The following is a 12,856-nucleotide window of genomic DNA, read 5'->3' as shown; positions in this document are numbered from 1 at the left end:
ACAAGGAGGAGAAGCTGGTCTTTTAAAATTTTTCTTAATCTTTAAAGACTAAGAAGTTGAGGCAAAATTGACCTACAAAACATACATATTTAAAATGTTCAACTTGATACATTTTGACATTTGTATACACCCATAAAACCAACCATCAAGAAAATATTCATATCCATCATCCCAAAAGTTTCTTCATGTCCCATCACCCCCAGGCAAACACTGATCTGCTTTCTGTGACTATAGATTCGTTCCATTGTTTTTAGAGTTGAAATAAATGAAATTATGCAGGATTTGTTCTTTTTGTCTGGCTTGTTTCACGTAGAATAATTATTTTGAGATCCATCTCTGTTATTTTCAAGGGATTATTTTTCCATTCATGTATATTCTTTGATGGAGTATCTACTTCAAATCATTTAAAAATGATAAAAATCATTTATATCTGGTTAAGTTTCGAGAGCATTATATAAATTCTTCTTTATCAAATATGTGCTTTGAAAATACTTTCTCCACCCTGTAACTTGTTTTTCTCAATTAGAGTTTTTTCAGAAAACAGAAGTTTTTAATTTTGATAAAGTCTGATTTACAAATTATTCTTTAATGGATGATGTTTTTCATGTCATATCTAATAATTTTGCCTACTGTAAAATCATAATTTTTAAAGTTATATAGTTTTGATTTTAGTTCAGGGATCCATTTTGAATTAATGTTTTTATAATTGACGTTCATTGTTTTTGTCTATGTACATTCAATTGTTTCTGCAGCACTTGTTGAAAATCATTTTTTTCCACTGAATTGTCTTTAGATCGTTTTAGAAAATCATTTTTATATGTATATGGATCTAGTTTTGGACTTTCTATTCTGATCTTTTGATCGATTTTTCTATGTTGACTCCAATGATATACTGTCTTGATAACTATAGCTTTATAATTAGTCCTGAAAAATGGTAAGGTTAGTTTTAACATTGTTCTCCTTTTCAAAGTCGTTTTGACTATTCTAGGACTTTTAGATTTCTGTATTAACTTTAGAATAATCTTGTCAATTTCTACATAAAACATTGCTAGAATTTTAGTAAGAATTGCATTGAATATATAAATCAATTGGAGAAGAATTGATATTTAGCAAAAATGATTTTTTGACCCATGAACAAGGTATGTCTTTCTATTTATTTAAGTTTCCTTTAATTTACCTCACCATGTTTTTTAAAAAATTTTAATGTATAGGACATTTACAAGCTCAACAGATTTCATATTTTTAATGCTGTTAGAATTGCTTTCATTTAAATTTCTGATTGTTTGCTCTTAGTTTATAGAAATACGATTTGTTCTGAAAGTTGAATGGTGATTACAAGAGGCTGGTGGAGGCAGTTAGGTGGGGAAAGGGAACATGATCAAAGTTTCAGTAAGAGAGGAAGAATAAGCTTTAGTGAGCTATTGCACAAAATGGTGAGTGTAATAACTAATAATGCATTGCATATTCCAGAATTTCTAAAAGAGTAGATTTTAAAATGTTTTCACAACAAAAAAAAAATATGTGAGATGATGGATTTGTTAATTAGCTTGATTTAATCATTCCACAATGTAAACATCACATTATACCCTATAAATACATATATTGTCATTGTCAGTTAAAAATAAAACTGTAAAATGAAATACAATGTATTTTGTATTTTGTTGCCATATCCTCTAACGTATTTTGTTATTATATCTTCCAACCTGGCTAAACTCACTTGTTAGTTCTAATATCCTTTTTTGTGGATTGCATCACATTTCCTACAGAGACCATCATTTCATCTTCAAATAAAGAAAGTTACAGTATTATTTCTTACTTTCTTATCTGAAGTTTTGTTCTGTTCTTTCTTTTTCTCTCTCTCTCTTGTCTTACCGTGCTGGCTGGAACCTCCAGAAAAATATTGAAAAGAAGTAGTGAGAGGGGAAATCTTTGTTTTGTACTTGTTTAAAGGAGGAAAACATTTGAGTTTTCATAATTATGATGTTTGCCACAAGTTTTCTATAGCTGCCCTTTATCCAGTTAAGAAAATTCCCTTCTGTATGTAATTTGCACGGAGTTATTGCTGTTGTTGTTTACATTAACAAGAAATTTATGTTGAATTTTAGTCAAATGTGTTTTTGTTTTTCACTAGCAATCACTTGGTTTTTCTTTTCTAGTTTGTCAATACCTTGAATTACATTGATTGAATTTTAAATGTCAATCAACATTGCATTTCTGCCTGAGCCCCAATTGTTCATTATTAATTGTCCTTATTATATATTGTTGCATTCTATTTGCTAAAATTCTGTTTAGGACATTCCTCTCTATTCATGAGGGATATTTATCTGCAGTAGTTGCTTCTCTTATTTATTCTTTCAATGTCTTTTTCATTTTTTTTGGATTTGTTAGTAGGTTAACGGCAACTTTATAGAATAATTTAGTAAGCATTCTGTTTTCTTTAATATTACATGTGATGTGTATAGAATCAGTATTTTTTTCTTTTAAGTTTTTGGTAGAATTAACCAGTGATGGCACCAGAACCAATGAGTTTCTTATCTAGAAATTTTTATCTAGAAATTCAATTAATTTAAGAGATGCAGGACTATATAAATTAATTTTCTTGAGCGAATTTTGGTAGTTTATGTCTTTAAAGGAATTCTTCCATTTCAACTAAATTGACAAAATAGTTGATATAAATTTTCTCATAGTCTTTCCTTATTATTATTTTAATTTATGTAAGAATTTTAGGGTTGTTGCCTCTGTCATTCTTCTTATTGGTGATTTGTGTCTTCTGTCTTTTTTTTCTGATTGGTCACTGGACGTTTATCAGTTTTATTAATCTCAAAGAACTACCTTTTGCTTTGATTGATTTGTTTCTACTACTTTTCTGTTTGCTATTTAATTGTTTTCCCCCTTTGCAATTTATGATTTCTTTTTTATGCTTATTTTGGTACTATTTCCTCATTTTTTCCAGTTTCTCAGAATGTAACTTGAGATTATTGATTTGAGATCTTCTTTCTTTTAATAAAAGAAAATGTTCAGGGTTAGTCTTTGTTAGGGACATGGAGACCTTTTCCACAGTAACAGAGAAGAGTACAGTCTGGATGCTGATGTGCTGGTGGGAACCTGTTGTAGATCTTTTGGAATTGCTTCTGTGTTCTCAGTCACAAAGGAATCTTTCTTATCTGAGAATAAGGATGCCAAAAGAAATAAATGTAATGTTCTTTGGCTTGTATTCAGCTTTACTTCCTATTAATATTGACAACTTTCACTTTACTTTTTTCATTTAATTGTTATATTTTTTACATGTTTTTTATGTTTTTTAAAAATTTTTAAATTGGTTTTTGTAACGTGGTTTTTTAATACTTTTTCATCTTCTTGTACAAGGAGATATTATAGTATGAAGTTTTTTGTAATGATTGCTGTTTGAATTGTGTCGTTTTACTATTTACAGTTTTTAAAAAGCAGATTTAGTGCTCTAGTTGTCAAGGCTCAAGATTTGAGCTTTAACATCTCAGGCAAGCATTGCAACTCAAACCTCAGATCATATTGCAGAATACAGGAATACTTGCAAAATAAGCAAAGTAGAAAAACTGATTTTTAAAATCTTTTTCTCTATAAAATAAGCTATTCCTCACCTTCTTTACATGAGTATGTCATTTTAAAAAGTGCATTTACTGTGCTATCTCATTTTGCATATCACAATTCTGTGAGGTGCTTATTAGGTACAGTCTAATTTTACCCACGAGTAAACCGATGCTTAGCAAGATTAAATGAATTCTCAAAAGTTGTACAGAAAGTGAACTGAAGAACTGGATCAGAATGCTGATCCTTCTTATTGTGGAATATCTGGCTCATGATATTAGATATAGATAATATACCTATAGCTAATATAGATATTAGACAGTACTATTTCCTAGAATCAGTCCAAAAGCACTAAATTGACACAATATCAGCTTGCCTAGAATTTACATTCTTATATCGAAGACAAAAGAAGTAGTCACTTAACCACATAATTATAAATGTGTTAGGTAGGAGAAGTAGAGAGTCCCAGGAAAGAGTGTAATGACTTCTCCCCTTAGTCAAGGGCCATTCTGTAAGAGTCAGTTTCACAGAAAGAAAGACACAAACTTCTGCTTGACTGCTTAGGATGCAACTTTGCAATATGGGAATTTCCTCTCCTAAAACGTAGTCACAATGCTAACAAGTCATAGTTTCCTTTGGAACACTGACAAAGGAGGAGATTGAGTAATCATAGAAGCTAAGTTATTATTATGCAAAAAGTATACCTTTGACATATTTATATTTTCTTAATAGTCTTATGTATTCCTGTCTCATTGCCAGAAAATGTTCAGCCAGCTGAAGAAATTGAGCAAGGCCCCTACCATTACAACACACATATTCTATTATTATTGCTTTTAGTCATACAGGAATTTCCTCAAAAAGAAAAGTTAAGAAGGGTCATTTTATTTTGCTAAGTTATACACATTTTTCATTGGATGGTCCCAGTTTTTCCTAAAATTCATTATATCCCAAATTAAATTTCTTTTGATCTCTACTGAATCTGCATCTCTTCGTTGTCTCTTTACTTAATGAATGTGACATTGGAAGGGATATACTTCACCTCAGAGTTATATTAGGTTTATATGTCTATATTATCCAGTCATTAAAATGGCATGATCTTCTTTAGCACAGGTTGAGCATGCATAATCTGAAAAATCTGAAATTCAAAATGTTCTAAAATCTGCAGCTTTTTGAGCGCCAACATGGAGCTCAAAAGAAAATGCTCATTGGAGCATTTCAGATAACAGATTTTTGGATTAGGGATGCTCAACCACTGGGTTTTCTGAAAATATTCCCAAATCCAATAAACAAAACCCAAATTCCCAAACACTTCTCATCCCAAATATTTCATATAAGGTATACTGAACCTGAAATATTTTTAAGTAAGAAGAAATCATAAATCATTGTTTGCAGAAGCCTGATTTCAAAGGTCTTACACAAATAGTATGGATGTCTATTAGATCACAAAATGCAGAAAATCTTGAGTATACCCATTTTTATTTGATTTTTGTGTATGGTCTAAGATAAGAGTTCAACCTTATTCTTTTCATGAGGAAATCCAGTTTTTCCAGCCCCATCTATTAAAGAGACTATCCTTTCCCTCTCATGACCTTTTGATTCTGAGCTTCCTATTCTGCTACATTGAAATGATTTTGTTTTTAAGCCAGTTCCATACACTCTTTTGATTACTATAGCCTTGTAACATAACTTTAAATAAGAAAGTGTGACACCTCTTTGTTTTTCTTTCTCAGAATTACTTTGACGATTTGATGTCTTTCGTGGTTCCAGACAAATTTTAGGATTTTTTTTTCTATTTCTGTAAAGAATTTCATTGGAATTTTTACAGAAATTGTGTTAATTCTGTATATTGTTTCGGGTATTACAAACATGTTATCAATATTCTTCTTCTAATCCATGAGCAAGGGATATCTTTTTATTTATTTGTGTCTTCACTTTTTTTATCAATGTTTTGTAGTTTACAGTGTATAATCTTTCACATTTTTGCTTAAGTTTCTTGCTAAGTATTTTTTATGCTTTTGAAAATGGGATTGTTCTCTTCATTAATTTTTCATATAGGTTATGATTTGTGTACAGATATGCAATTAATTTTTGTGTGTCAATTTTGTATCTAGTAATTTTACTAAATTCATTGATTCATTCTAACTGCTTTTTTTGTGGAGTATTTGGGAGTTTCTACATTTAGAATCTTGTAATTTGCCATTAGAAGTAACTTTACTTCCTTATTCTTTGATTTGTGTGCCTTTTTATTTTTTGTTCTAGTCTGATTGCTCTTTGTAGTATTTCCAGTACTGTAATGTGTTTGAACCAAAGTGACAAGAGTGGGCATCCTTGCCTGGTACTGGTTCCTAGAGGAAAAGCTTAGTTATTCCCCATTGATTATAACATTAGCTGTGGTTTTCTCAAAAATGGTTTTTATTATGTGGAGGAACTTTCCTTCTATACCTAAACTATAGAGAGCTTTGAATCAATAAATAATGTTCAACTTTGTGAAATGCTTTTTCTGCATCAATTGAGATGGTAAAGAAGTTTTTAAATCTTCTATTCTGTTAATGTGATGTATTACAGTGATTGATTTGTGTGTGGTTAAACCAGGCTTGCTTGCCAAGGATGAATCCCACTTGGTCATCATGTACTTTTTTTTTTTTTTTTTTTTTTGAGACGAAGTCTCGTTCTGTTGCCAGGTTGGTGTGCAGTGGCATGATCTCGGCTCACTGCAACATCCGCCTCCCAGGTTCAAGCGATTCTCCTGCCTCAGCCTCCCGAGTAGCTGGGATTACAGGCACCTGCCACTGCACCTGGTTACTTTTCGTAGTTTTAGTAGAGACGGGGTTTCACCATGTTGGCCAGGTTGGTCTTGATCTCTTGACCTCGTGATCTGCCAATCTCGGCCTCCCAAAGTGCTAGGATTACAGGTGTGAGCCACCACGCCTTGGTGTCGAATTCCTTTTGACAATATTTTATTGAGAATTTTTGAATTAATGCTCATCAGAGAATCGCTTGTCTTTTTTTTTTTTTTTTTTTATGGTATCTTTGACTTTGGTATCAAGCTGGTGATATAAGGACTCATATAATGAGTTTGGGAGTATTCCCTTAATTCTATTTTGGGAAGAATTTAAGAAAGATTGGTATTAATTCTTTTTTATTATTTGGTAAAATTTAGCTACAAAGCCGTCTGGTCCTGAGCTTATCTTCATTGGGAGGTTTTAATTACCACTCCAGTCTCCTTATTTGTTATTGAACTTTTCAGACTTTCTGCTTTTTCTTACTCAATCTTTGTAGGCTGTATTTTCTAAGAAATTATTTTCTCTAGGATATCCAATTTATTGACCCTTATTATCCATTTTATTTTTGAGGAATGTATTGTAATACCTTCTAAGTATAAGGCCTGAAACCCCAAAGCTCTTAGAATAAAACATAGAGGAAAAGTTCTTTAACGTTGGCCTTGGCAATGATTTTTTGGATATCATACCAAAAGGAAAAAGAAAAAAAAAATGATACAAATTGGGCTACCTCGAAGTAAAAAGCTTCTGCACAGCAAAGGAAACAATCAATAAAATGAATAAGGAACCTACATATTAAAAGAAAGTACTTGTAAACCATATATCTGATAAAAATTAATATCCAAAATATATAAAGGGGCCATGTGCATTGGCTCATGCCTATAATCTTAACAATTTGGGAGGCTGAGGCTGGCTGATCGCTTGAGCCCAGGGTTTCTAGCCAGACTGGGCAACATGGTGAGACCCTGTCTCTACAAAATATACAAAAATTAGCAGGATGTGTTAGCACACGCCTGTAGTCCCTACTACCGGGGAGGCTGAGATGGGAGGATCACCTGAGCCCGAGGAGGTGGAGGCTGCAATGAGCCATGACTGTGCCACCACACTGCACTTCAGCCTGGGTGACAGAGTGAGATCCCAACTCAAATATATACGTGTGTGTGTGTGTGTGTATATATATATATGTCCAAAAATACAAGAGGTAACAAGTTTTGGTAAGGGTATGGAGAAAAGGGAGCCCTGAAACATTGTTGGTGGGACTGTAGCTTAATAGGCTATTGTGGAAAACTGTACAGAAGTTCCAAAAGAAATTCAAAATAGAAATACCATATAACCCAGCAGTCCCTCTTCTGGGTATATACCCAAATAAGAAGAAATCATGACCTTGTAAAGATATCTGCACTTTCATGTTCATTGCAACCTTATTCACAATAGCCAAGATATGTGAATAACCTGTGTTCACTGATGGATGAATGGATTAAAATCACTGGCATATGTATAAATGTACAGAATATTATTCAGCCCTTAAAACAAATGAAATCTTGCCATTTGCTGCAAAATGGATGAGTCTGGAGGACATTATGCTAAGTGAAATAAGCCAGACCCAAAAATAAAAGTATTGCATGATCTCATTTATATGTGAATCTCAAAATAATTCAAATATACAGAAATAGAAAAAAAACAGTGTTTATCAGGGGTAAGGTTGGTGGGGAAGGGTATGAAAATACAGAGATGTAGGTAAAAATATTTTTTTTAAATAGCCCATATGTAGGATAAATCAGTCTAGAGATCTAATATACAACATGAGAACTATGGGTAATAAAATCACCCATTACTACATTGGGATTCATGCTAAATTAGTAGATTTTAGCTATTATTGCCACATACACCAAAAAATGTTTACACATAATACACACATACACACATAAAATGAAAACAAAGTTATCATAGAACAAAAATCATTTTATTTGTTGAAATTAAATGAACAATTTTGGAAATGAAAAACTGAAATTGCCTCTGCGCATGGACAGTATGATCTTATACACAGAAAACCCTAAAGATGCCACAAAGAAAACTGCTAGAAAAAATAAATTTAGTAGAGTTGCAGCATACAAAATCGACATACAAAAATTAGTATTTATAAACCAATAATGAACAATCCAAAAAAAATTTTAATCCCATCTACAATAGCAACCAAAAAAGAAAACACTTAGGTGTAAATTTAATCAAGGAGGTGAAAGATTTAGATACAGAAAACTATAAAACACTGATGAAAGAAATTGAAGAAAAAATAAATAGAGAAATACCTGTGTTCATGGATTGGAAGAATTGATATTGTGAAAATGTTTATACAACCCCAAATGATCTACACATTCGATATAAAAAGTTCAGTCTTTTTATATAGAAATAGAGAAAACAACTCTTAAACTTGTATGGAGCCACAAAAGGCCGTGAAAAGCCAAAGCAATACTAAGCAAAAAGAATGAAGCTGGAGGCATCACACTACCTGACTTCAAAACGTATTATAAAGTTATTTTATGCCAGCACCATGCTATAAAGACAGCATGGAGCTGGCATAAAAACAGATATATCCACCAATGGAACAAAATAGACAGATCAAAAATAACCCCACAGATTTTTATCTAATTGATTTTTGAAATAAAAGTTAAAAATACACAATGAGGAAAGGAAAAGGAGAGTCTCTTCAATAAATGGTGCTGGGAAAATGGAGTATCTGCATGAAGAAAAATAAAATTGGATTCTTATCTCATACTATATATAAAAATGAACTCAAAATAAATTAAAGATTTATATGTAAGTATTGAAACTGTAAAACTAGAAGGAAACAGGGGAAGAGCTTTATAACATTGGTATGAGCAATGTTTTTTTTTAATCTGAACTCTAAACAAAGGCGACAAAGCAAACGTATTAACACAAATGAGATTGCATCGATTCTGAAAGTTTCTGCACGTCCAAAGAAACAATAGAGTAAAGATACAGCCCACAGAGTGGAAAAAAAAAAAATTACAAACCATGCGTCTAACAAAGGGTTAGTATTCCAAAATACATAAGGAATTCAAGCAACTAAATAGCAAGAAAACAAATAATGTAACTAAAAATTGGCACAGGACCTGAACAGACATTTCTCAAAAGAAGGCATACAAATTGCAAGCCCGTTTATTTTTAAATGCTCTACATCACTAATAATTAGGGAAATGCGAATTAAAACCAGAATAAGATACGACTTCACACCTGTTAGAATGGCTATTTTAACAATGAAAGATAAGAAGTGCTGGCAAGGAGGTGAAGAAAACAGAACCTTTGTATGCTCTTAGTGGGAATGTAAATTAGCACAGTCATTATGGAAAACAGGATGGAGGTTCCCCAAAAAACTAAAAATAGAACTACCATATGATCCAGAAATCCCACTCTGGGTATATAGCCAAAGGAATTTAAGTCAACATGTGGAAGAGGTATCTGCCTGCTGTATTCATTACAGCATTGTTTGAAAGAGAAAACATATGTAAACAATCTATATGTCCATCAACAAATGAATGGATGAAGAAAATGTGATATATTTCCAAGTGTGATACACAATGGAATACTATTCATCTTTTAAAAAGAAAGAAACTCTGTCTTTTGCAGCAATATGTACAGAATTGGAGAGCATTATGTTAAGTGAAATAAGCCAGGTACAAAAAAAAAAAAAAAAAAAAAAACCCGTTCCTAAATACAGTTATGCATAGAAGAAATGTACCTAAACACAGTTATGGCATATATGCCAAGCCCACAGCTAACATCATACTTAATGGTGAAAAGCTGAAAGCTTTTCCTCTGAGATAGGGAAAAGGACAGAGATGCCCACTTTCACCACATACTCACACTTAAGTGCAGAATGTTAAAAGGTCAAGTTCTTAGAAGTAGAAGTAGAGAGTAGTATGCTGCTTACCAGAAGCTAGAAGTAGGGGTGGGGAGGAAGGAATGAGGAGGTGTTTATCAAATTGTACAAAGTTTTGGTTACACAAAATAATAGGCTTTTAAAATTTACTGCACAGAAGGATGACTATAGTTAATAAAAACATGTTAGCTATTTAAAAATAGCTAAGAAAGTAAATTTGCAACGTCATACCACAAAAAAATAAGTGAAGTGATGGATATGTGAATTAGACGGATTTAATCATTCCACTTTCTATACATATAACAAAACATCACATTATATCCCGAAAGTGTACACAATTATGATTTGTTGAAAATAACAATAATAATTAATCAATAAATTTTAAATTAAAGAAAATTAACTGTGGTATAGATTTGTCTCTTTGTTTTCGTGTTATTTTAAATAATAATGACTTTCTGGCAGCCTACATAGGCCCATATCTAACTCATTCCAAATTTTTGCTCGGAAAATACATGGAAAACAGTTTACACAAGTCTGTCTCTCTGAATTAACTTTCTCAGGGTAAAAATAATCTAATCAGAAAGAAAAAAAAAAACTCCATAGGATTAGAAGAGTAATATTTAGTCCATTCGTTAGTTGCAAATATTCCATTAGTTAGAAACATTTCCCAATACTCTCATCCAATGTGGAACCTGAATTAACATAAAGGCTGGATTATGTTAGGAGGTTTCATCTTCCTGGGGAGAAGGATATTATCACATTAGATGACGAGAAATCTGCAGCTCATAGAGATCTAGCAGTTTTCCCAAAATCATACTGTTATATGACAAGTTGACCAAAAGTATTGTCAAAGTTGTTGGTCTAAAGAGCAATGCTTTACTGCCACCTTATGAGCAAATAGGGTTTGCTACAAGTCCTAACAAGAGTTCATTACAGTTGAACTTGGGCTTAGAGAGTGTCTTTTGCAGAAGAAATAAAGTGTCTTGTATGTCATACTAAGATGTTTATTTCTATTATAACTAACCAAGGATAGTGATTTTTAACAGGTAATATTTAAATGGAAAATTACGGTCAGAAGAATAGAATGGAACCTGAGATAACAGTTAAGACGAATAGTAAAATAATATTAAAACAAGATGACTTTAATTAAATAAATGTTTGTGGGTTTGATCAATATGTAAGCTAACATAAGGAATATGTATTTACAGTATATTAAAATTGAGTTTGAGTGAAAAGGGGCTTAGAGAGAATAAGAGCATTAATTTTCATTGCATCAAAACATGTGTAGAAGCAAACTTAGAAAAACATAGGATCCATATTAGATAAACTGACTTTCAAGATTCCACAAGAGCCAGTGAAATTAAGATGTCCAGTGTCTGCTCCTCAAAGAAGACATTTATGAGGCCAACAAACATGAAAAAAAGCTCATGAGCACTGATCATTAGAGAAATGCAATTCTAAACTACAGTGAAATACCATCTTATGCCAATCAGAATGGTGATTATTAAAAAGTCAGGAAACAATAGATGCTGGTGAGGCTGTGGAGAAATAGAAACCCTTTTACACTGTGGGTGGGAATGTAAATTAGTTCAACCATTGTGGAAGACAGTGTAGTGATTCCTCAAGTATCTAGAACCAGAAATATCATTTGACCCAGCAATCCCATTACTGGGTATATACCCAAAGGACTATAAATCATTCTGCCATAAAGACACATGCACATGTATGATTTTTGCAGCAATATTCACAATAGTAAAGACTTGGAATGAGCTCAAATGCCCATCAGTGATAGACTGGATAAAGAAAATGTGGGACACATATACCATGGAATACTATGCATCCATAAAAATGAATTCAATCTGCCATTTGAAGGGACATGGATGAAGCTGGAAGCCATCATCTTCAGCAAACTAACACAGAAACAGAAAGTCAAGCACCACGTGTTCTCACTCATAAGTGGGAGTTGAACAATGAGTACATGTGTACACAGGGAGAGGAACAACACACACTGGGGCAGTTGCGGGGTGAGGGGCAAGAGGAGGGAGAGCATTAGGACAAATACCTAATGCATGCGGGTCTTAAAACCTAGATGATGGCTTGATAGGTGCAGCAGACCACCATGACACATGTATACCTATGTAACAAACCTGCACATTATGCATGTGTATCCCAGAACTTAAAGTAAAATAAAAATCTAAAATAGTAAATTTCATAGAAACAGAGAATAAAATAACAGTTTCCGGGGACTGGGGGGAGGGAGAAATGGGGAGTTGTTGTTCATGGTTTTAAAATTTTGATTACATAAGAATAAGTTCTGAGGATCTGGTATATGACATAGTGCCCATAGTTAACAATTGGTGTTGTGCACTTAAAAATTGATTGAGGGTAGGTCTCGTTACTTTTTCTTACAATAACAACAACAGCAGCAGTAATAAAAACAAAGAGTCACAAGAAAATTTTTAGAGGTGATAGATATGTCTACTGCCTTGATTGTGACGATGCTTTCAAGGTTGTATGCATAGGTCCAAACTCATTAAATTGCGTGTGTGTGTGTGTGTGTGTGTGTGTGTGTGTGTGTGTGTGTGTAAAGATGTCCAGTGTCTGATGCTAAGAA

The sequence above is a fragment of the Macaca fascicularis genome, chromosome 6, assembly GCF_037993035.2.
Source record: "Macaca fascicularis isolate 582-1 chromosome 6, T2T-MFA8v1.1".
NCBI lineage: Eukaryota > Metazoa > Chordata > Mammalia > Primates > Cercopithecidae > Macaca > Macaca fascicularis.
Note: the sequence above shows the minus strand (reverse complement) of the source record.